The sequence below is a fragment of the Stegodyphus dumicola genome, chromosome 10 (assembly GCF_044657685.1).
Source record: "Stegodyphus dumicola isolate Sdum_Otavi_A_Nest chromosome 10, ASM4465768v1".
In the NCBI taxonomy this organism is placed as follows: Eukaryota; Metazoa; Arthropoda; class Arachnida; order Araneae; family Eresidae; genus Stegodyphus; species Stegodyphus dumicola.
Window position 1 is genome coordinate 42,500,793 of NC_140777.1, and position 26,093 is coordinate 42,526,885.

Genomic DNA, 26,093 nt, shown 5'->3' on the forward strand with positions numbered 1-26,093 from the left:
AGGAATATTTCCTTGAATTTTTAATTCGATCGTAAAAACTTTTTTTGGGAAATCTCGATTTATGTCAAAAGTGACGTCAATACTTCAGCTGCGACAAATTCAGATTCAGACTTTCTAATACCAAAGCAATATGGAATTTGAGTTCAGGGCCTCGGAATAGAACAGTACTGTAAAAGTAATTCAGAGTAAATTGAATGATTTCATTGGAAGGTGTCAAACATATCTGTATGCATTTTGATAGGTACATATTTCTTTACTAGGTTAAGGAAAAGTTTTGATAAATAATCGCATATTAATAGCTAGAAAAGATACATAAAGTAAAGAAAAAGAGAAATAGCAAGAACGACATAAATGAGTATATGGTTGGAGAAAGAAAATCATCAGACACAGTTCTGATAAGAAAGTATTCACGCATTAACGCAATCACCTTGGCTCAATTTGTGAATTTCTTACAAAGGAAAAAGTAAAAGTTACTTATCAGGTGCAAGCTAGTGGTTTGCAGGCCTTTAAAAAAAAAAAAAAAGATTAAAAGAGATTACGATACATTGTTAAGTCGGCAAACGTTATACTCATATGGAAAGGAAACATACTTTAGAAATAGAAAACATACTTTAAAATACAAATTTGAATCCTCAGGTTAATATTACGCAATACTCAAAAAAGTAAAACATATTTTTCCCCAAATCTTTCTGTAATTATTTTCGTTAGTCTCCTCCAATTAAACCAATGATCTGGTTTCGCTTAAAAAGAATTGAGAAATGTAGAAACTCGACATAGAACACATCGCGGCAGCACCATTTGTCTACCAAACGCATCTCCTCGTTGTTTTCTTTAGAGGTTGTTCTGCAAAATTATGCATACTTGAAGAAATTTTGCCGCAATTTCTCTCTTTGCTGGTATTCGATAAGCGCATGATTTAAAATTTTGTTTCAGGTAAAAAATATTGAAATTTTTTATAAAAATCGTTTAAACTTGGATTATCAAAAAAAAAAAAAAGGCATATGAAAATGGAGACATTTCTTGTTATGAGTATGGTTGCCTAAAGAATGATTACCAGAGTTTTACAAATTCTGAAAATTTAGTGGTTTCTACTAAGATGTTTGCAATAACGCGTAAATACCGATAAGGAATTTTTTTCCCTTTGCAGAAATTAAATGAATACGTCTTATAAATTAAAAAAAGCAGTAAAGGTTGGAGGATAATCAGAAATGATATTTTAAATTCTCGACGTTTTTTTCAATTAAAAAATGCTTACTGATTTTGAAAACATTTAGAATTTCGTTGCTGTGATACTTGTTATTTGCAGTTAGTGAACAATTGGAAATCCTAAAGTTTTGAAATTCTTTTATCTTTCACGATTTGTTCTTTACTTTTTGCCCTAAGTATATGATGCTGTGTGTTTTATCTACAATTTGTTTTTTCATTAGGTACTATGAGTTTCATTACCAGCTTTCCCCAACGCCGGTAATACGCACGTTACGTGTAACTTTCTTGATCACTTTTCGTGACTTGTTCCTATCAATGGGCTCAGAACTGAAACACAAACTATACGGCTATAAAAGAAAGTCAATAGCCGCCAATGCTATTTGTTTCAATAGTGGTAATACCCGTTACATAAAATAATTTAATTTTCGAAGAAGTATTTTTCTGTTTAAACTTAATGATGTTTTTTTCCTATTTCTCACGTTACATGGCGCTATGAACCTTTTTCCTTTTATTCATGCAATAGATGCCATGGCCTTGTCTAACATTTCCTTGAATTTTCTAATACGTATACGTTACATTAACTTTTTTGCTGCCGAAAAGGACAAAGGGCAAGTTTATCTAATCCCATTATGATTGCTTTTAACAATATTAGACCCTTTAATATCGCAGTTTCTTACCAGTTTATCGTTAAGTCTGAAGCAATGGTTCCGTTCATTTTTAAATTCCGTCATATTCTCACAAATGTTTCATTAATTTTTACATTCCATGCAAAAATGAAATTCACCAACTCAAAAATATACATCTTTATCAAATATTCGTGATTATCCACTTCAGGACACAAATCCCTTTTTAATGCATCTTTTTACATCCATTTTGAGCATCTTAGGCGTGCAGGCATTGCATATTAGAATTCCTAACATGCAATGCCTGCACGCCTAACAATGCATAACGCCTAATAATACGCCTAACAATGCATAATATGAATTCTGTTTTGTTTCAATAGAGAAAATGTTCTTACTATTTCATTTTTAGTAATCAAATACATTCAGTTAACAACTGTAATAGAAAACAATTATTCGAAAATATGTAGCTTCTTCTTTTCTTCTGTGAATGAAATTATAAGGAATTACATATATTATTTTTGCGGTGTTTACATATATTATTTTTTGCGGTGTTATGATAAGCATATCAGTCTGTTAATCTAAAAACCCAAGGGTACGGGGAATGTTTCAAAGGCACTTCCAAATTTCTATGGCCTCTGGTTACAGGCGAAAACATCACGCAGAAAACAACAAAATAAGAAAACCTCGTCGTACCAAAACACAAGGCAAAAGCGAAAACAATGAGAAAACTCTGTAGTTCTAAAATATCGTGGTAGGAAAAAAAAGCGGCGCAAAAGCTTTGCAGTTTCAAAACATCGTTGTACAACACAGAATGGTGAAACAATAAAGCTTTCAAAAATCATCTCATGAAGAACATCGCAATATGTGTTTTCTGGCAAAACTTTAAAGCGAATTTTCACGTAATGACACGTGAGCATTAAAATTCATTTGAACTTATTCCTCGAATTATTCTAACTTAACCAATATCTAAAACAAGTTGAAAATAACATAAAAATTTCGATCGTCTCCTCATTTAAGCATGTTATTTATAATGCCGCAATTACAGAACAATTCATTAAGCATTTGTCAAGAATTTCCAAAGAATGTCTAACATCTAAAATGTATGGTAGTTATATAGCGTATTTTTCTCTGTTCGTTAATTCTTTTCCAAGCTGTGTAGATATTAATACAGGGACGTTTAAGATAATGTGAACCGACATTAAAAAAGCATGTTTTTATTTCAGTTATACATGTCGATATTCTGCAGATTTGGCTTGAGTGAAAGTGTAAGATAAAGCAACTGAAACGAAAAAGCACTTTTTTTTACGTGAGTTATATATGTGGATCTTCTGCAGACTTGGCGTGATTGAAAGGTTTAAGATAACGCGACTCAAATGAAAAATCATGTTTTTATTTAAGTTACATATGTGAACACTTTACGACTCAGCGTCATTGGATATACTCTGATTTTTTATGCCTTTACGGAATGCTTTTTAGTTTGGTAGAACCTAATTAAATCGATTTAGGATCGATTATATTTGTTCATCAGATAGTTCTGTTCATGGTAGTGGATGCATCACTGTGGACAATAAAAATTCAAATTTCAAATTAATGTTTTAGAATGTTGAAACAAATTTTATACCGAATATATATTTTCTTTTTTACAACACTGCTTCTTTATTTATACCTATCAATATCACGTAAAAAGATGTGCATAGGATAAAGGAGCACAAGGAATTCGTACTAATATAAAAAATGTGCTAAAACATTTCCATTTCACAAAATTCTTTAATTATCGTAAAAGGAACCGATTCTAAAGCATATGATAGTAAACTCACTTTTTCTGATTAATGTTAATTTTTTAGTTACAGTTTCAAATGCTATATTTGTACGAATAATATATTAAAAATTGTGATATTAGATTTACGAGAATAAGATTCTGAATGCCAATTATGAGATTATATTTATAAAAACAATATGCTGAAGATTTATTAGAAATAAATGCATCCCGAGGCTATGTTGTATGCATGCATAATTGTGTGATCTATGTTTGTGTTGCAAGTTTTTAAATGACTGAGGCAATTAAGAAAAAAGGTATTCATAAATGATATTTCACGTGAAATCAAGAAGTATGCTATTTTAATTAAATTTAAAACAATATAGGTTTTATCTACAAGTTAAAATGGGCATAGCGAACATAATATTTAGTCTTGGTATTCTTTATTGAAATAAAAGAAATATTTCAATAAACAATAGTATAACATCATATTCCGTGATTAAAGAAAAACAGAGAGCAGCAGATTTTCTCAGTTAAAGGAGTTCAAGATCTCTATCAAAAAAAGTGAACAAGAATAAAAACACATATGTGCAAACTAAATATATAGAGCAAGCAAAAGCAAGCAACAGTATAGTCTTACAATGATTCGAATGGTGCATCAACTTGTAGAACAGTATATCAGGGTAGAAGGTAGTTTAATAAAAAAGAAATCTGACTTATAATTTCCTTGTACCGCCTATTACATTGAACACAATTTTTGTTGCACTTCATTAAAACTTAATTCCTCAAATTATGCTAACTTAATTAACGGATAGCTCATGGCAAGTTAAAAATGGCATCAAATATTGCAAATTTTGAAATGAAGCATCCGATCAATTTTCGTCATAACGAAGTCAATCTTCTTATAATTTTACTAAATAAAATATATATATATATATATATATATATATAATAGATATTACTAATACATAAAATGTTTTTAATAGTACCTTCCGTCCATATGAGTAGCATTTAATTTAAGTACAAGACTTATGTTTAGTCAGGAAAATAATAGAACGTAAAATTATAAAAAATCAGTGTAGGAGAAATATTTCAGATGTTAATCTAATCTTGAAGATTATCTACGAATAATATTTACATTTCATCGAATAAGAAACCATGTATTATATATGATATTTTTAATTTACTTTTTTAATACAATTTCTTTTTGTTCTTCAGTTAGGTTTCTTTTAAGCCTGTTAAGTACAAACAATTTAAAATAATCAAAAAAATATTATAAACTTTTTTATTAATCTCTAAAACGTCTTTTTATTAACTAGCTTGACCGCCAGTTATCAGAGACAAAAGAAGAACATTCTTAATTATAATTTTTCTTATTATTAAGTCACATTTTTTAACTATATATAGATTTTAATGTAAAAGCAAGTAAGTTAAAAAATGCAATTTAAGCTCTCTTCACCTGGATGAAAAATACGGCAAATACACATTTTAATGTCACATACAGCATCATCTTTGCAACTTCAGAGACTAGAATGCACATAAAAAACCCATTTCTTACCAGTCCTGAGTTCAAAACGTACCGTTCGTAAAATTTGAGTTGAAATTTACCTATATTCGAAAATTCATAGTGTGCTAAGACTAACATTTGATTAAATAAATTACTTAAAATATTTATCCTTGGACAAACAGGAATGAATAAGAGGCCTCCAATTCAATGAATAGAATTCCATGCAAAAGGCAGAAATTCTTCTCGTAAACTTCTCATAAAGTATTCTAGTATAAACTTCAACAATTTCTCCTCAACATTTCTATTTACACGGTTTAATTATGTAGGAATTTTGTTGTAACTTTATTCTTCACGTCTTAACTTCACGTTGTAACGTAAGTCTTCAGGTCTAGTATTGTCAAGCATAGTATTATTATATTCCAAGCGAATGATACTTGACGAAAGAAAGATGGGTCACTTTCAAATAAAAGTCAGCATACGTAATCTAAATATTTTATTCCCCTATAAAAATTAGGAAATTCCCTTCATATTGCAAATGACAGAAGCAATGAAAATTGCTGTTTGTTTTTATTAGTTACCGTAAGTACGTTTATAGCTACAATCTTATCACAAACAAAATATTAAATGAAATTGCTTCATGAATATTCCAAGTAGTACGGCCAAACAGTAGCCGATCGCATAAGGCCACAGAATTCAATTCATTCTGTTCCCAATGAACATGCTATCTACATGAAATCTTCGTTGAATTTTCTGTATGTTACATGAATATCAAACTTTTTTTTACACAGATTCATCCGCGAGAGAATCTCTCCCAAGACACATAAGCCCTCCTTGCCATTAACCAGATGCTAAGAGGGTTACCGTTCATTCACAATCAAATAATTATGGTTTGCTGCCAGCATTAAATCAAGGATTTAGTGTCCGCACGTAAATTCAACTGTGTTGTGCTATTTATTTCGAATTTAAATTATTGGAGGGAATGAAAAAATTTAGCTTGCTAAATCTTTGTTTATAAAAATATGAAATTCGCAAAGAAAACACTGATATTAATATGATTCGTATGGCAGTCAGTTTTATGCAAAAATGATTCTAAAATTTTTGAATTATATCAACAGTAACAGGGTCATATACTTTACAGAAAATTCTATGAAACTTTTATATAATTCAAATCGATTATATACGTAACCACTATAAAGAAGATCTTATTGGGATTGAATCATAATTTTACAAAATCTAAGACTTTTTCAAATATTTACCTCTACTATATGTAAACATTTATCTTTACTGTTACAATGTACTGAGATGTAATGAGCTGAGATTCAAATGACAGAGTAAGGAAAATAATGGCAGATGGAAATAGAATACATGTAGTAGAATCAAATAAAAATACTATTAACAACATAATGTAATAAATGACACTAAAACGCTATTCCTTAATTATAATAGCAAATATTTATGAAATAATTAAACTTCACAAAAATCTTCCTCATATTCGAATAACCCAAAGTATCCACTTTTCATGAGTCTTTTAACAACTGTATTAAAACTTTTACAGTAAACTAAATTTCTAAATATTTTGCTATTGATATTTAAAAAAATAGGAAGGGCATTGGAATGAAATATCTTGTGAGAAAAACATGTCATGTTGGAAAAGGTGGAAATACTTCACTAAAGATATTTCTGCCGTCAAAAAAGAAAAAGAACTCATCCGTAATTAACTTCTTATCCTAACAATTTGTGACTGGAAAGATTAGGTATTCGTAAAGAAAATCATTACATCTGCACAATATTATATCTTTTAAAACACTCTATTTATCCTACTGCGAGCAATTAGTGCTTCTTCCACAGTATTCTATTTCATTTAAAGGCGTTTAAAAGCCTTTTCTTAGCGAAATATTCTGCGGCAAAATAACAACAAATCTGTGTATCTAACTCAGGAAAAAAATGCAATACCAACAAGGATACGAGTCATAGTACAGATGTTTGTGAATGTAATGACATACTGCGGTAAGTTTGGAAAGACTGCTGACTAGAAAGAACTCCTAAATTTATCACTGTAGAAGCCAAATGAAGGGGGTTATAATGTACTGCACATTGCATAGAAAGGACGAATAAAAATCTCAGATGGCTTTCAGAAAAACGTGATTCGGTATACATAATACAGTTTCCATACCTATCCACAGTGCTAATTATGGATACCGACATAGAGCACAATCTTCGCTCGATAGAAGACAAATTAGGTTACCTCGCAGGTAAAGGAAGAGTTGTATTTGCTGATCGCAGAAGAAAGTTGGATTGGACATTGCATTACTTGTAAGAGTTAACATTAACCCTTTGAAAGGTTGCTCCAGTAGGCTTTTTGATTCTTTTTGATTCAAAGACCTCACTCATGTACTACTGATTATGCAGGTCTGGTAAACGGTAAAAGGATAAATGAAATGTGATAACACCTCAAACGATAATACTCACGATGGGACCACCATAAGCTCTGCAATACAGCTTTGCACGCTGATTGCAGAGCAGAGACGTTTGCTAATTCTTCATCGTAGCGACGAACAGAGTTCCGATACTCATGGTTCTAGGAATTTTAAGAGTTTGGCCTTGAAAATCTGAAGTTCTCCAAAATATCATGAATAAGCGGCGTTTTCTTGATTCTAATTCCAACATCAGCCTCTCAGTTTTCCCCTTGTTATAACTGAATCCTTTTCTTCTAATATACTACCAACCCGAAATCATATCCGTTAGAAATTTTTGTGCGCAACAAATGAGAAAGTCATCATTCGAAACGGAATTTTAAGTCCATAACCCTTGGAGAACTGAAACCCTCGCCCGCTACTCGATGAACGATGATATGAACCCATTCAGCAAAATAGAAACGATGAAAGAAGTAAGAAACGATGATATGTATGATCTAGAATAAGAAACGATGATATGTACCCATTCAGCCTTTAAATGCTTACTCCGTTTTGGAAAACTGAACTCAAAGAACTTGCAATATAGAATTCAAAGCTACAGCCCTCACTGTAATAATCGTCGATGAACAGTGCCTGGGATACGTCATATGATAAGTCACTGTTCCCCATTGTTGTGAAAACAGTATGGCTGTTGTCATACAACTCTTCAGCGCCAAATAGTCTTTTTCTGAGTGGATATAGCTCTAGATGCTTCAGATCTCTCCTGCTGTCAGTTGTTTCGCAATCCAATAATTTTTCGTTTAAAGCCCGTCAGCTGTTTATAATGTCTCGTTTCAAATCCACGCATGTTTCCATTCTTTCATATATCCGTAAAATAACACCAATCGAATGTCCTGATGTATTTATTTTTCAAGATTTGTCTTTTATTACCTTCCTTTACATGCTTTCCTGGTCCATTTTGAACCACACCGCACGAGGCCTATCTGCATAGGTAGCTTACGTAACTGTTTACAGCTTCAGAGATAAACGATCATTCTCTCGAATATCTAGGTGATTCGATAATTCCTTCTTCCTAAAGGTTGCAGTTTCAGTGACAGCAGTATCTATGTTCTTGAAAGTTATGCTCGACAAAACTTTTATGAGAATACGCATAACAGTTTATTATATAAACAGAGTAGAACTCTGCATGCCTATGCATTCTAGAAAATTTTAAAATGTTTTAGTTTTGATACCTCTGTACTTACGTGCATTAAATCAGCAATTCTTTAGTGTGGTCCTAAGACGCTAGGAATCTGTAGATCAATACAGTCAAAGCTGCGTGAGTTATATTTAAAGCTAAAACTTGATTCTTCCTTTAATTTCATTACGAAAACAACATTAAAAATAGTTTTAAGGCTATGAATTATCCCGAAATACACATCAAAAGGGCCGTAGCATCTAGAATTGTTTAGGAATGACTATATTAGAGATTTGAAAAAGAATAAAAGTATTTTATACCTTATCATGATGTATATTTTTTCATTGGCCAAACATTTGTTCTGGTCAGGCCCATCGTTCTTTAAGCCATCGCATCACCGAAATCGTTATAAAAGATGCAGCACAGGATAAACCAATAAAGCACAGGGCACCCGCAAGAAGAAGGGGAAAAAATCAAGCAAGGAATCAAGCTTTAGGGTGGATTTGAGTGCATCCCTGCATTCAACAATAGAAATCGGCCTCCTACTAAGCACTATACCATCCGGAGCGATTAGTATAGAGAATGTTTCATAAGATGTGAAATTGTAATGACATCATTAATTACATGAAAATTAGGAGAGCTTCATTTATAAAATATTTCTCCCGCCTTCCTAGCTTGCCTTCGTGGTGTAGTGGTTCTGCATGCTGGGCCGGTATTCCAGATGTCCGTGGGTTCGATTCCTGCGAAGGCGATAGCTCATTTTTCATCGCCCCGGCTTCCAGTAAACCTAATGTCTCTACAAGTGGCGCCCGAACTAAAGGGGTGTTGGATAATGATTCTCCTTACCCAGGATTTGGCGATTAAGTCCCCTAAAATCCCCAGTCGCCCTTTAAACGGGGGAGTATATAAGGTATTTCTCCCGCCTTCCTAGCGTGCCTTCGTGGTGTAGTGGTTCTGCACGCTGGGCCGGTATTCCAGAGGTCCATGGTTCGATTCCCGGCAAAGGCGTTTGCTAATTTTTCATCTTGCCTGCTTCCAAAAAATACCTAACGTATCTACAGTGGCGCCCAAAGTAAAAGAGTGTTGGATGATGATTCTCCTCACCCAGGATTTGGCGACTGGGTTCCCTTCTCGGCGAAGGCGATTGTTCATTTTTCATCTCTCCGGCTTCCAATTAACCTAATGTCTCTACACATTTTGTTAGTACTGAATGCTTTGGCTTCCACTAGTCCGAAAATTTGAAGCTTTCAAGTGAGGCATCAAAGATAAGAAGCAATGACCTAAAATCAAACAATAAAGTATTCATTGTAACCTTGTTAAAAAAATAGCAAATTTAGGGTACAGGAATAATTTTTGACCAAATTTTAGTATAAAAACTTAAAAGAATGTTAACGCGAGTGGGGGGGGCAATGCATTATCAAAGAGATAGAGATGCGGAAAAGCTTAGAACAAACCCCCTTGAAACAGGAAAAATTTCTGAAAACCATGGGAAGGAAAAAAAGTTCCTCAAAATAAAGAAAGACGAAGGTTGAATGCTAATAAATCTAATAGAAAAAGCAGTGCCAACAAACAATACTTGATTCACGATTGTTGTTTGAGGAACAGAAAAACAGTACAACTATTTCAGTGTTTTCCTACACAAAAGCAAAAACTTAAGTATCTGAGATATTTATATATGATAATAAAACTAATATTTTGATGCAATTATTCAGCTTTTTTTCAGTTAGGAATATGAATTAGCTCCAAGGCATATGATCCCAAACTTAAAGTTTTGAATAGTTTAGAGCTTTGCGCAATTCCATAACATAAAGAATTACTGCAAATATTAATTTTATATTGTAGTTCGTGCCATAAAAATCAATTTTGAATATAATCAGATGTTTGCTTTAGTTAGCTGAAATTTGAGTTTTTAAGTTAGTTTTTATCTATAATTTCTTTATACTGAAACGTATATAAACATTTTTAGTGTGTTATTTATAGAACTGAATTTGATGTGAGCATTATGGATAGTTACCAGGTAATATTAATTATTTCTTCAGAAGACAAAATTTTCTTGTTATACATATAAACCTATAATTTACAAAATTCATTAATGCATAGGTTAATTTTGAAGACTGATTCAAATGACTGCTTGATGCCGTAGGCAGTAACTTGCTAACTGTTAAGCTCCACCCCAATTTCGAGGGAGAAAATCCCCTGGAGGGCGGCTCGATCATCTGCTACACCTATTTTTTTTACCACCAGCTACTCGAGAGGACTTTTAGCTGGGCATGTGTTTTGAATGCCCACTTGCCGCGCACCACACTATACACTTACAAACAAGTAAACTTTCTCCAGGATTCGAGCCCGAGCTCATTGGTATGACATTAATCCCTTTCTCGCTAGGCTGCTGCATATTTATACGTACACACTGTTCCAAACTCCACATATAAATTTTGAAGAAAGGTAGAGAACATCGAGATGAACCATAAGCACATAAAAGAGCATAGGTGTACACCTCTCTGCAACAGGAGAAATGTAAAGAGCTTTATTGTGTAAAATTTAATAGTGCAAGAACTGATAAACGCAAAATTCGGTTTCAACAAGAGGTATTCGAAATTCCGAACTTTCACAGTGAAGTTTGTCTAACAGCGATTTCGCATGGATTCCTGATCATTATCAAATATAATTAGAATTTTGCCGATATTATCAGTAATCATGACGATTCCTGCATAACGTCTATGTCAGAAGCAATGGGCGTTTCGTTCACAATGGCACTGAAGGTCCCAACGGAAACAAACCGCTGATAGACAAATCAGGTGAGCATGGGACCATGCGATGGGTCCACTACACCTCCTTCAATCGATCCCGAAAAGTTCAGTCCATATATTCCTGCCACGTGCGCAAATGGTGTAATGGGTTAGGACTCTGTCTTATTGGAATCACAACAGATGACGCTCAATCATGGGAACATTGCTCAGTTAAATAAACCAGAATTTCGTCCACAAAAAGTTCGTTACTTTTGAATAGCCACTCGGTGTGATAAATAGATTTGAATCGCTGAAACAGTTACCTACAATATAAATTCATGCATTTATGGAGTAGCGGTGTTGTGCAGTCTATGATTACATAGATGTGAGTTCGACTCATGTATGAGCATTGGGGAGGACATAACACCACTTTACGGGTAGAGAACGCTTTATCCGCGAACGAAGCATAATTTGGGCATTCCAAGTCTCTCGCAGTTTGCTACAGAAGCCAGTATGCAAATGCCACAGGGATAATCTTCTGTTTGCAGGAATTGGATGCGCTGCAAATGAAACCAGTGGAAGGACTCAGCTTGTGCAACGCACCATACACTAGCTCGAAATACGAGTATTTCCGCAGGCGTACTTGCACCTGACGCAGAGCACATATTTATCCATGATGGGAGCTTGGGTCGATTGTGATCGCATGGCATCCTGCATCCTACCCCTGAAGGATCCGTATTCACATAGGTTTTGATAAACTACTCAAACGATTGGTGCCGGAGTACACATTTGGTTCGATACTACTAAATATTATTATTTCAGCAGCTCGCCTAATTATCATCCTTTAACTTACACATTAAATGCATGTCCACCAACTTAGCGTTCGTAAAACAATGAATGTTTTCTATAAGATGTTGCAAACAGTCAATGTATGGGATACTTTAGTAACTTAAATGATAATTCCAGAATGGATTAAGCATGATTTAAATTCATGGCTCATAATAAAAGAAGACGTTATCTTTTTTGTTGCGAAGCTTAGTTTCTCTAGATTTGCAACAAATCCACTATTCTGCTAAGTTTCAAATGTAACAAATATGGCTGCTTTGGTAAAAATATAGGCTTAGCCGCACGTAAACAACTTTTAAATTGTTGATAACTTTACAAATATTGTAAATATTGCATGAAGGTTAACTAAAGGCATGAAACCGGAAGATAAGAACAACATAATTCAATTATTTTAAAGCAAAAAATGCACATTTTACCAAAATATAAGAATAAAACACTCACGGAGCTGATTTTTACGTTTAGTGCTGCCGATTGATACCAAAACGAGAGGTGCACAACTAAATTCTATAGCAGTCCTATATGCATAATTTCAACGTTCTGAGGCTACTCGTTTTTTGATACGAGATACATACATACATACATAGAGACTCACGAAAAAATAACTTCTGAATCCATTTTAAATCAGTTTTAAAATTGTTTTGCGAACAAGAGTCCTTTATTCTCTGCATACGTACAGGTGTCACGCAAAAACATCGTTAAATTGCATTCGTTAGCGGTCAAAATGAATATTTCGGTTGAAATATGGTACCCAGAATTTTTCGTGATTACAGTACTTCCTTCGTACAAGGAAGTAAAAAAAGGAACATTTTTATTTCCACCGCGCGAGACTCTGTATCGAAAATTTTAAACATATGTTGTTTTTAAATACTTTGCGATTTTGCTCTTGAATCGAATTTTATGTGGCGAATATGATATTTAATAAATAAAATAAACACATGAAGCGTTAATAATAAAAAGACAAAAATGTTTTATAAAGCCATCTTAATAAGAATGCTGAACATTGATAATGTGAACTGAAAAAACTGAAAAATGTATGACAACACTTAACGCTGCATCAAGAATTCTAAACGTATACTACGTTGCTTTTAATATTTTTGTAATTTTGCTTTAAATTGTATATGGAGTAACTGCGAAGAAAATATTGCTTAATAATTAAGCTAAAAAGGAAAAAAAAAATGAATTAGGAGGAGTGAAAAAAATTGAGTTAGGAGGAGTGAGTGTAACAGCAGACTGAGAGCTCAGCGGCAGCGTAAAAGACCTTAACAAGCCCTTTGGGGACAACTGTTAAAATCTGAAAACTTTCAGAATTTTGCATTATGATGTAGCTAAACTTTGAACTAAACACATATCGTGCATTTTAGAACTATGCACAATTGTTTTGCATTAAAATATTTATTGCTTAAAAAATAATTTTTATTATTTTTTGTGAATGGTAAGTTCCGTAAATATTCATATTCTACAATAATTACTAAACAGAGGAAAGGAGACACTAGGCCAACTGATTTTAAACTACCAAATTTAACTCGCATTCTATTGAAACTCTTTGTTACACAATATTGGATTACATAATAAACGATGACTTCGTGCATGAGATCATATTAGATAAGTTTCTTCAATAAGCTATGCAATAAGAACAAATAGAATAAGTTAACTTAGTTCAAGGATATAGAGTCGGGAATGTGGTAATTTCTTTTATTGACAACATTTTTACAACGCACTTTCTGCTTGAAACATTATGTATGAGGGCTTTTGAGCCAGTCTCACAAGACCAGAGTTCAGTGGGTTTTAGACCCATAACAGTTACTGGTCTGTTTCTACTGTCCTTCACCTGAGAAGGCTCGAGAAACACGGGAAAAAGACCAAGGTTTCGCTTTTCGGTCAACATACGAAATGTAAGCAAACAAATCCTTTCCAAGGACACTCTAGATACACAATTAAGCGGTTGAACGAGACACTTACCATTCAACTGACACTGTTACGGGCACTTACATTTAGTTGCAAGATTCTGTTACGGCAGGGATTGCATATCAGCGAACGACGTTAAATATTGTCATTAGCAGGAAAAGGCGATTTACAGGCGCAAAAAGATCTTAGTACTACTATAGAGTTTCTAAGGTTTCGGATTACGTAAACGTAGAAATTTCGAATATTCTATTAAACTTTAAGGGTAAAATATCTTATTTTAGCCCAACGGAACGTTAGCCCAGAAGGGCTATTAGTCTCGAAACGGTATTTTGAGTTTGTTCACTATAAACGGCTCATCACGCTTTAAATTGTTGCCACCAAATATTATCGCCATGTATTATATTTAAAGAAATTAAATAATAAAGAATCTGCATGAATGTATGTATGTTTCTCACACTGTGAATAAACGACAATACCTAGAGCCATCAAATTTTGAATAACGTAATCCTCCACCCGAATATAGGCTCCTGGAGGCCCAAATTTTTAATTTCGAATTTGTTGTATTATCTATGTCATATTTTGCAAAATTTTAATGAATTTTTGACTAACAAACTCAAAGCGAGTAATGGCAACACTGAAGAATAATATAAAATTTGAAAGCTTTCAGAATTTTTTACATTCGTTTTAAAGCAGATATTTATAGAATTTTAAAAATTACTTTTATTTTACTTCATTTAAATTCAGAGCGCCTATTGTTTTGCTTGTTTTCCCTTTTTTTTAAAAGAAACGAGGTATGATAATAATGTAACATTTAAGTATAATACAGTTCTTTCTTTTTCCTCTTCCAGCTATTTTCGTATATTGAGGAATATTCTCAGTATGTGGCTAACAGTTATTTTCTCCTGATTTATGGATAAAATTCCATGTATCATCATCAAGCAGGAAATTGATTGGATAAGTTTCCATTTCTTTTTTTAAATATCGTAACAAAGTATTTTGAATCAATACATATAGCATGATGTATATTGTAAGATCAATACGTATAGTAAAAAGACCTATAGTATGATAACATAAAAATTTTAAAGACAATTTTTTAACATACTATTCAGAAATTATTGTTTGAAAAAGTCAGTTTATACTATTTTAGATTACCCGTTTGACTGCTAAGCAATTCTTGCACGAACGCGCGAAAACACGGACATATTTTGACTTGATGTTGTCAAATAAAACACTCTCATTTAGACAAATATCAATCAATTTTAAATAATTTTTTCGTATTATAAAGCGACAAAGACACACTGAAACTCGCAGCACAAAGGCGCTGCGTAGCGGTTTTCGAGACAAATGTGTGAGTGTGTGATTATGGCAAAGCCTCGAGGGCTATCTGCCTAAGGGGAGGGATGCCTTCGTGGAGGACTTTCTAAGGGAAACTGGCTCGTATACACGTTACACATGGGGAAAACCACGAAAACGGCCATGCAGCCAGCCCGTCCTCGGACCTCGGACCGAACTACCAGTGTTCAGCGACTTTACCGCTCGGCCGCTGGTGGGCTCGAGACAAATGAACGCAGCGCTTTTGCGCCGCGTAGCAGTCAAACGGTTAATGTTAAGCTATGAAAGCAGAATAGTCAATCTATTAACATTATCTTAGCCGATCTGTTAGCTTTATCTAATGATTTTATGGAAATGTAATTTACAGAGAAATTTAGGATAAAATCATTATTAAATTTATATAAAGATAACACACATATCTATTATTACCTAATAATAGAGAATGTTGGTTTTGACTTCTCACTTCGTTTCGAATAACTTCGCACTTACTATTAGGCCAAATTTCATGTCTTGGCAAAACGGAAAATCGTTGTCATTGCATTTGCGCAATGTAATTCGTTTACCTTTTATATTAGGTGCTACAAGTCCATTGCAAACAAGATCTGTATCGTATTAATATCTATATATTATGATCTTTAGAGTATAGTCCATTGCCGACTTCCAGTGAAATGTTTGAATTGAATTTAACTGAACTGAATTTAAAGCAAAATATCTCCTTTAATATCAAATGCAAACAAAAGAGGCTGTTGCAGTTTCGAAAAAAAATAATTTAACAAACCATTTATATTTAATTAAAAAGAGCCGTTTTTGGTCGAACATTAAAATTTAGACTCTATCAGACTCCTCTTTTTTATTTCTTTTTTGCTGCTAAGATAAGATAATAATAAAAATCAATAGTACCATTAATAGTAGAAATCAATAGTCCGCTTGTACCATTTTGAGATTTATTTGGCTTATTTGAGCATAACATGATGAACAGTTATTTAACATCGTTCTTTTTTCACGTGAAATCGACATGACTAGGGAATGCAAGCATATGAGAGGTATTTCTGTCGGGATGTGCAATTGAAGTTGATAATGTTTCTTCTGTTATGTCCATTTTTATAATTTTTCCCTAATCAGTTACCATTCACCAGATTCAGAAGACGTTTTTAATAAGTGAGCTTTAAAATGCATCTATGGTTTGATTTTGATTTGAAATGTTCAAAATTAGAAACACGCATTTACCTTTCGGGACCTGATTATTATTCCCGTGATAGATAGACTCATAAAGCCAAAGCAAAGAATTCTACTGAACGAGATTACTTATATAATTACTTACACATCATGTCTGATAAATCACTTTATCACACATTCACAAATGAGAAACATTTTCTTAAATTTTTTTCGGACATCTCTAACGCTCCATCAATACATTGCTTTTCTGTGCTAAAATGACGCAAACCAAGAGCTTCTATCTATCACTATGTGTGAATAATATATAACTAATTAGGAAAGCTAAGTTTGACTTTCTTATAGTATTAGAAAGAATTTACAGTTTTGATATTTAAACAAAAGTGTGGTATTTTTTATACTTGTTATTTTTTGCCCTCAGGGAGTGAAACATTTATATGCGATGTGCTTGCTCTAAATTCAGCTCAGTTCTCTGTACGCACAGTACACTTTCTAAACTGGAAATAAATATTCATACTGAATTAAGCCCATAACTGATTCTAAGTGCTTCAGCTGTGCTCATGAAGATTTCATCAAGTTAATTTTGCCTTCGCAAAAAGAAACATATCGCAACGATTATTTAAAGAATACTACAAAAAGGGGAACTGCGATGGAAAGGGAACAAATAGAGATTTTAGTCTGAAATAGGAACGGATGTAGAGTCATAAGTTATTTTGGAGCAAAAAACTTGAGAAATCAGCTATTCGAGACTGAACTTGAGACCTCTCTGTTGCTACCTAGTTGTACTTGCATTTACACACTGGAGGCACGCGGTGGAGAAGAAAACGTTCCTTATGTTCTTCCCCACTCAGCGACTGGACTTATCGAGATGGTTACGAATTGTCGTCCACCACGTTTTAGATCGTGTATTAGAATCATTAGGCATTCTGGAGCAGGAAATATGAAAAATCAGCTGTGTTCTCGCCGGCATTCGAACTTCGGACCTCCCAACTGCTGGGCAAGCTTCCAAACATATTATTCTTATGTTGCAGTAGATATTGCTTAACTTGATTTTAGAACAGAAAAAAATATTTTGGTAGAAAGTTAGAAATGTCTGCAAAATATTTAAGGAAACGTTTCTCGTTTGTAACTGTGTAGATGAAAGCCATTTATGATGCATGATATATAAGTAATTATTATATAACTGCTCTCATTTAGTAAAATTCTTCATGAGGATAGCACGGGATCGAGCTTGATGAGGATAGCACAGGAACAATAATCAGGTCCCGAAAGGTAAATGTGTATTTCTAATTTTGAACATTTCAAGTCGGAATCAAACCATAGACGCATTTTAAAGTTCACATATTAAAAACGTATTCTGAATCTCGTGAGTGGTAACTGATTAGGGAAAAATTATAAAAATGGACATAACAGAAGAAGATTATCAACTTCAATTGCACATCCCTACAGAAATACCTCTCATATGCTTGCATTCCCTAATCATGTCGATTTCACGTGAAAAAAGAACGATGTTAAATAACTGTTCATCATGTTATGCTTAGATAAGCCAAATAAATCTCAAAATCGTACAAGGGAACTATTGATTTCTACTATTAATGGTACTATTGATTTTTATTATTATCTTATCTTAGCAGCAAAAAATAAATAAAAAAGAGGGGTCTGATAGAGTCTAAATTTTAATGTTCGACCAAAAACGGCTCTTTTTAAGTTTAGTATGGTTTATTAGCACACAATTTCAATAAAGATGGCTCAGTGGAAATATTTTATAAGATACTGTATCACTAACTTTAAAATATAGGAATATTTAGACTAACATGGTAACTTTATGCATCTTGCGTATATTTGAAAAGGGATATAATATATAACGCAATTCTATAAAAAATATTTAATGCTTTTTACGAGCTATAGCATGAATTCAATACATTTGTATTTAATTTAATCATATTCAAATGTAAAAGAAATATATTCTTAAGAACTGCAACCTTTACTTTTAAATAGCTTAGTTAATTCATCAACAGCAGAACGATTAAATTTTAAGGATTGAATATATTATATTTTCCCGAATAAAAAGAGACTTAAATGAAAATTGAAACAACAAAAAAATCGCGTTTCGAGACTAATAGCCCTTCGGGCTAAAAAGGAAAACATATCGGAAGACATTCAGATTTTAACGTAGCACCAGAGAATTTGTTACGGTTTTTTTATGCTGCCACTGAGCTTCGCAGTTTATCAATCTGCTTTTAGACTCACGTTTGCTAACACAACTTTTTGTCTTTTTAACGTTATTATTAAACATGTTTTTACAAATTTGCGCCACATAAATTTCAACAAAAAAGGTTTTCATCAGCAACATAATTTTAAAAATTTCCGTTACAGTGCTAAGTGAGAGTGTAGCCATACATTTTGATATTTTAGCTTTTTTCAGTCTTTTCTCAGTTTATGCTATGCATTCATTAAGCTCAGTTTTCTTAGCTAGATAACCTACATAACTTTCTTAGTCTTTATTATTAAACATCATCTTCTTTACGCTTACGCCATATAAAATTTAACAGCAATATCACAAAATTTTAAGAGCAGCTTATGTTAAGCTGAAAATTAAGGGCAGCCGAAAATGTTGCGATTAATTTTAAGTCTTTTCTCGGCTCATCTTATCAATGTTTAGTTTTCTTAATAATATCACTCACACAATTTTTTTTCCGTCTTTCTTTCATTAACTTTTTATCTTTTTAACTTTTTTTCATAAAACATCACTTTCTTTGTATTTAGGTAACATAAAGTTCAAAAATAAGGTCACAAAATGTGTAACAACAGCAAATCTTTAGAATTCTAGATAGAAGTGTTCAGTGTTGTCATACATTTTTATATTCGCTGTATTATTTCTTTAAAAATATGTGGCGATAATATTTGGGAGCAACATTCTTTTATTTGAAACGCGAAACGAACTTAAAAGTGATACAAACAAAAAAGTGAGTATCGAGACAAATTCACCTCCGGTGCTAAATAAATTTTCTTCAAAACAGCTTTTTCATTTCTGAACATTGATAAATTTTCATGTGGTTTGAATTTTTCTACAATCTATTTAATAATAAATTCTGTTCTGAGAGCTACCAAAAATTGTTACAAATATTTTTTACCACATAAATAATTTTTTATATTACATGAAAGATAACGTTAATACTTATATATAAGTTTAAATACATATAATGTACTTAATTACTTACAGTTCTAAATGGTAAAATCCATAAAAATAGATTCCTACATGCAAGTGAATATACTACTCATATATATAATTGTTATTTAAGGAAACTTACTTCAAAATTCTTATTGCGAAATTTAACAAAGTACTGCCTATGGTATACCTTTTCTGTTTTAGAAGTTGAGTACATAATATTATTACGACAGATATATATAACTTATCTTTATCATGTCACGTTATTAAAAGTAGTCGAGCGGTAACGTCGCTGAACACTGGTACTTTGGTCCGGGGTTCGAATCCCGGCGAATTCCCGGCTGGTTTCATCGCGTATTCCTGGTTTTTTCCATGTGTAACATGTATATGAACCAGTTTCCCTTAGCAAGTCCTCCATGAAGGCATCCTTTCCGTTAGGCAGATAGCTCTTCAGTGCTTTGTTATGAACAAATAAACCAAACCTTCACATTTTTATTAATATATCAATCTTTTTCTTTTGAAGACCTATAACACCCTGTACAGTGAAACTATCTTCCTTTTCTTTCCTTTCATTATGAAACACATAGAAAATCCTTTTATTGACTTCCGAAGAAGGATTACTTGTCTGTCAACATAAAAAGCTTCGATTCTTGGAGGGAATATTAGTTGTTAATTGCTATGTAAGTGATTCAGTGAAATAAATGCACAGCTACGTCTTGACTAATTGAGTGTTTTTTTTATTAATTAAGTGCATATGTTTCTGTTTAGGGATAAGGTATGATAAGATAATATCACAGTAAATTTTTTGTTTTACCATTTGGCACGGCTTTTTTTTAACATTTGTTTTAATATGTGATATTACATTCTATGGCTTTAAAATTATATATCTTGAATAAAGAAATTTGGCTGAACTCCGTGAGATTAATTATTAAACTATTAGGCCAATTATAAATTCTTAGCTTAAAACTTCTTAAGCGTTAAAATGGAATCAATATTAGATTAGACTTTAATTTTTCAAAAAGTGTTTCAAAATTCACCTTTCTATTTCTTAAATTTGAAACAATTATTAAGTTTTGGAAACTTTAATGAAAAACTCTTCAAGATGTCAAACTCTAAACTAAAAGTCCCTCCCCCAGCTTTTGTTTTTATTTTTAATTTTTAAGAGGCAATTAGAAAATTATTCTAAAATTTTTAAAAAGCAATCTTCCATATATTCTTAATGCGATGACCTTTTGCTAAATTACTAACCTATAGTTTGCTTTCTTAACTTCTTATTTAATGAAATTACTCACTATTGAACTTTGATAAACTTATAAAAATACCGCTTTTTACTTTTGAATATTGAGAGTTTTCGTTAATGAGGCGCTCAGGCTTTTATTATTCAAAACATAAAATTGTTAATGTATTTTTAAAGAAAATTATTTAAACTCTTTCTCTCATATGATAAATTATTTTCTTCTCTTAGTTCGTTAGTTATTTTTGTCAGTTTTATAAAAAAAAGCTTATTTTGGAAGAAAAAAATAACATTATTTTATTATATTTTTAAATCGTCTTTGTAATACAAGAGTTTAAGTCAGATCTCCATGAACAGCTAAATACACTATACTTTCCTCTTTGGTGCACAGTTCATTTTGATATCTTCAATATTTTTGAGCGAATTGGATCTTTTTTTTTTTTTTTTTTTTTTTTTTTTTTTTTTCATATTTTTCAAAATCTTCGATTGGTATCAACATGCTAGCGTTTTCAATACAGTATTAAAAGTCGAAAAAGTTTTCCTTTTGAGCTTTTGACATTTGATATTTTCTTTCCATGATGTTTAAACACTCTAATTCTGCTTCTTTAGGCTTCCAATTATTAAAGGGTTGTATTTCGTTTTTAGGCGAGGAAGTGCTATCAGACAGACTCGTTAAATGAGGTACTGTCCGTCAGATGGTTCCATCATTTATGTGAAACTGCTATTGCTTTGAAACAAATGAACTGTTGTTACTACGAAAATTTGAAAATTTTGCATCTTTATTACCTCATGCTTAACTAATACACATGTTTCATTCTTATTCAAGAAGCTCTTTACTTGCGTGAAAAAGTGATAAAATTACGAACTGTTCTTTGGCATCCTTTTTTTGGAGGAAACAGATTTTATTCACTCTTTCTAGGAAACGCTTCAACGTCCTCTTCGGGTTCTTAACCAAGTACACGCCACCAGATGAAATTCGAATTTCTTCTCCTCTCCCACGCGGAATTTTCATTTTTTTTATTTCATTTTTATCGCAAGCTAGGTGGTCTCGAAAGTGTTTGTGCGCACTTCCATAGCGGGGTTATTAAAATAAAGTATTGTCGTTAACAAAGAGATGCCTAACACTTTCGTCTTCTTAACAGGAATATAATCTTCAGTATTCGGATGTCTTCTTAACAGGAATATAACCTTTCAGTATTCGGGTATATTATAGTCTTCTAAAGTCTTACATTTTCCTCAACTTAAAGAGGTGCCTGCGTAGGAGGGGGTGACACAGTAACCAATAAAGGCCAAGGAGGTTAGGCTATTCTAACCTCCTTGATAAAGGCAGTGACAAATTATCCTCTCCTACTTCTTAGTTGGGCGCCATCTATTTAGAATATTTTTGGAATCAGCATTTATAATTTTTTGGAACCAGAAATATGAGAAAATCATCTCGGTGGAATTCGAACTCTGGATCTCTCAGTTGCCAGCCGGACGTCTTTTCAAATACACAACAAAGGGGAAGGCGAAAATTTCTTACAAATTTTTAAAAAGCTTCATGTTATTTTCTCTGTGAATTCCAACAACCATGCCCGCTATAGCAAACTCGATGTATAACGAGGTCTCGGATATGACAAATGAACTTTTTGTTATGGCTATAACGAACCTATCAAAATCGGATACAACGAAATTTATGAATATCTTAAACTGATAAACGTTTTTTAATTTTTCATAATTTTTTCCTAAATTTCTGTAAACTTCAGCTGAAAAGTTACTAAGCCTTAAAATGATACATGCTTAGACTATTGTGATAGCAAAAACGCCTGTATGTTTCTGTTCTTTTACTTTCGCCTTAACCTGCGCTTTATATTAAGACTATTCTAAACAGCTTGTAACACATTTCTTAGAAACCCAGGAGAAAGAAACTTTAAAAGATCATATTCTATCATTTAAACCCAGAATTCCGAACTCTTTTCTTGCATTGAACCTTTTTAAAAAAATGGTTTTCTTCATCGACACTCTAACATTTTTCTCTATAATATACAGCATAAAACGTAATCTTAAGACAAATAATTGCACATAAATAATTTAAAAGTGACAATTAGACTAAGACTATAAACAAAATAACTATAAACTAAGACTATAAACAAAGGAACTGTTGGTTTTTAAAAAGGTTGGAAAAAATGGTTTTTTAAATTTATGTTTTATTATTTTTGTATAATTATTTTTTATAATTTTGAATACACAAACAAAATTGCAGAAGCAAAATCACATATTCTAATTTCAAAAAAGTTTGAATTTATTTAAGTCACGGCTGCTCTTGATATATTTGCGCTATATTTTTTATATTTAGCATAAAAGTGCTTATTTTTAAAATCATATAGTTCAAAAATATTAAGTTTGTTTTTTCAGTAGCAAATTATTGCCTTGTCTAAAGCCTGCTTTCTGTTTAATAAGAAGAGAAAAATCAATAACGTTTGTTTGGGTAACCCCTTTTATTTTGAGATATTTTTTCGGATGACTTAAAAATTCTAAAACTTACACCACACACTTATTTTAATAAAACGTGAGTTCACGCGCCTTAAATCCTTACGCGCCTTAAATGCAATCAACACTTTTTGTATCTTAATATCATGTTCGGATATATCACAATTCAGCACTTCCATGAGCCATGGTGGTACATTTAAATTTCCAGTGTCTGGGAATGGAACATAAAAAATCTTCTTTTTAATTTTGTAAGCAGCGTTTTAATCTCTCAAACAACTGTATATAACAATACATCTTCTGAAGAAATACAATCCTTTTGAAATAATGGATAATCGCATTTCAGTATTTCCTCCCCCCTTTACATGTGTTTTGTATGAAATCTTCCTTACTGCATGATAAAGCTTCATATCACTTACCAATTAATTATCACTTTTATTAGTACATTTTTTGTTAAACAATCCTATCTTGATTATGCGAATCAATTGACGGTGCCTATTCGGTATCGATCCCCAAATGATCTCCTTTCAGATTTCATACCGACTTAATTGAGAATTCCTGATGTAAGCAAATATTCATATTTATAAACGTAGATTTCAGAAGAATGTATGTATTTTGAGAAAGGAATGTATGTATTTTGAGGCAAGACTTTTACGCTAAGTAATTTATCGTGGAAAATTACGGTGTGGTGAAACTGGGGAAAAAAGAAAAAGAAAAAAATACCTACAAGTGCGAGTAATAACAGTTCTGACCAACATTTAAATACCATTATCTTAGAAAATAGTATTTATTATTTACTTTCATTGCTACTTTCCACAAAGCCAATGAGTTCTTTATGTTTCATCCGCAAATTTTTAAAGTTTTCGGGGAAATAATCCCATTTTCTTATGGGATCGGATACAAGAGCCAAACATTCAGTCTTCTGATTAGTGAGGTTTGACTGTATAATATGTACTAAATCTATCAGTTTCACACAGTTGATTCTGCAGAGTTCCACGCATAACTCATGGCAAAAAGCAGAAGACAAAGCAGGTTTTATAGAAAAAAATAACTGAAATAAAAGTAGAAAAACAAATCTGAAAGCGTTTAGATTTTAACGATTGCCCCAAACTGACTTTGCCCCAAACTAACGATTCCCCCAAACTAAAAGTTGAATATGGTTCATTAGTAGAGATTATCGATAGAGATGGCCCAGGTGGAATAGCTAAACATATCACATGCTATTAAATTAAAAGCATTAAGAATAACTTATGAACGCTATATATCTTCTGTATATTTAAAAATTGAAGAAAATCTATAACTCTTTAAATAAAAATATTTAATGATTTTATTAGGTATGTCATGGATTAAATAACTTTATTTAAAAAAATCAAATTAAAAAGTAAAAAAATAATATTTTTAAGAACTGTTATCTATTGCTTTTAAATAATTTAGTTTGTTAATTAACAACCGACACACTAAAAATATGAAAGAATAATATTTTACAATTTTCCGAATGGCAGCAGACTAGAATGGAACGTGAAACAACCCAAAATCATGTTTCGAGACTAATACGCTTTTTTAGGCTAAAACAAGCAATAAATGCTGCATTTTATATATTTAATGGTGGAATCAAGTATTGAATTAAAAGTAAAGCGTATTTAAACTAAATGATTATTCTAAATTTGTAGAATTGTTAGTTTTACTATTCTCTAACAAACATCACGAAAACTCATGTATGCCCGTACGAGAATTCGAAATATGGGTTTTCTAAATGCTAGCTGAACTTACATTACGAAACCATGCACAAATAATTTAGCTGAAGAAGTTTTTGATTTTCTGCAGAGTACTAATTCATCGAAAAATTACGCAACCATGATTCTGTGCAACTGACAGCTAAAAAAATTGCTTTATTTAATAAATTACAGCAAAAAGCAGTATCTCTGGAGATAAAGAAACTGCTAAAATAATGATTGATGAGAGAAAACTTTTATTTTCCTCTTTGAGGTTTTTAGAATTGCGAAAGTGGTGTGAGATCTGTCTTGAACCACGACCTCCTATTGTTGCCAAATAAAAAGTCCTGATTTGCATTTCTTAACTTGGCCGCGATTACTCTTTCACTAAATATATCACCATCTAGCTCCACTGAGTATTAGATAAAGAAAACAAGAATTTACGTAATGTGTGACATTAAGATAAAAAGCAATAAGTAAATTTAAGCTAAATCTTATAATGCCTTTACCTCTTTTTAGGGATGAATACAATTTTTTGGAATGGTTTTGAAACAAAACTTGCAATTATTTGGACGAAAAGTGGGCATAGGCTTTAAAGAATTATACTTAATTATAATGACTTTCAAATCGTGTTCTGCGAAATCCAGGGATTCCACATTCGGTACCTCTAGTCTATGAGTTCAACAAGTTCAAATAAGAAATCAAAGGAAATTTTTAAATTCTATGGGGATTGCAAAACTAAACATCTAAAATTAAAAAAATTTTAAACAAAAGTGAATCTGATTATACTCCGAAGTTATCTGATGAAATGTCTTGAAATTTGTTGCCTATATGTAACTTACAT

General features: G+C 32.2%; 1 protein-coding gene across 5 annotated transcripts in view; it reads left to right on the forward strand.

Annotated features, from left to right (window-relative positions):
- LOC118195368 (uncharacterized) overlaps positions 1 to 26,093 on the forward strand; it is a 104,160-nt gene that overhangs the window by 47,389 nt on the left and 30,678 nt on the right. The gene's annotated exons all lie outside the window — the stretch shown is intronic.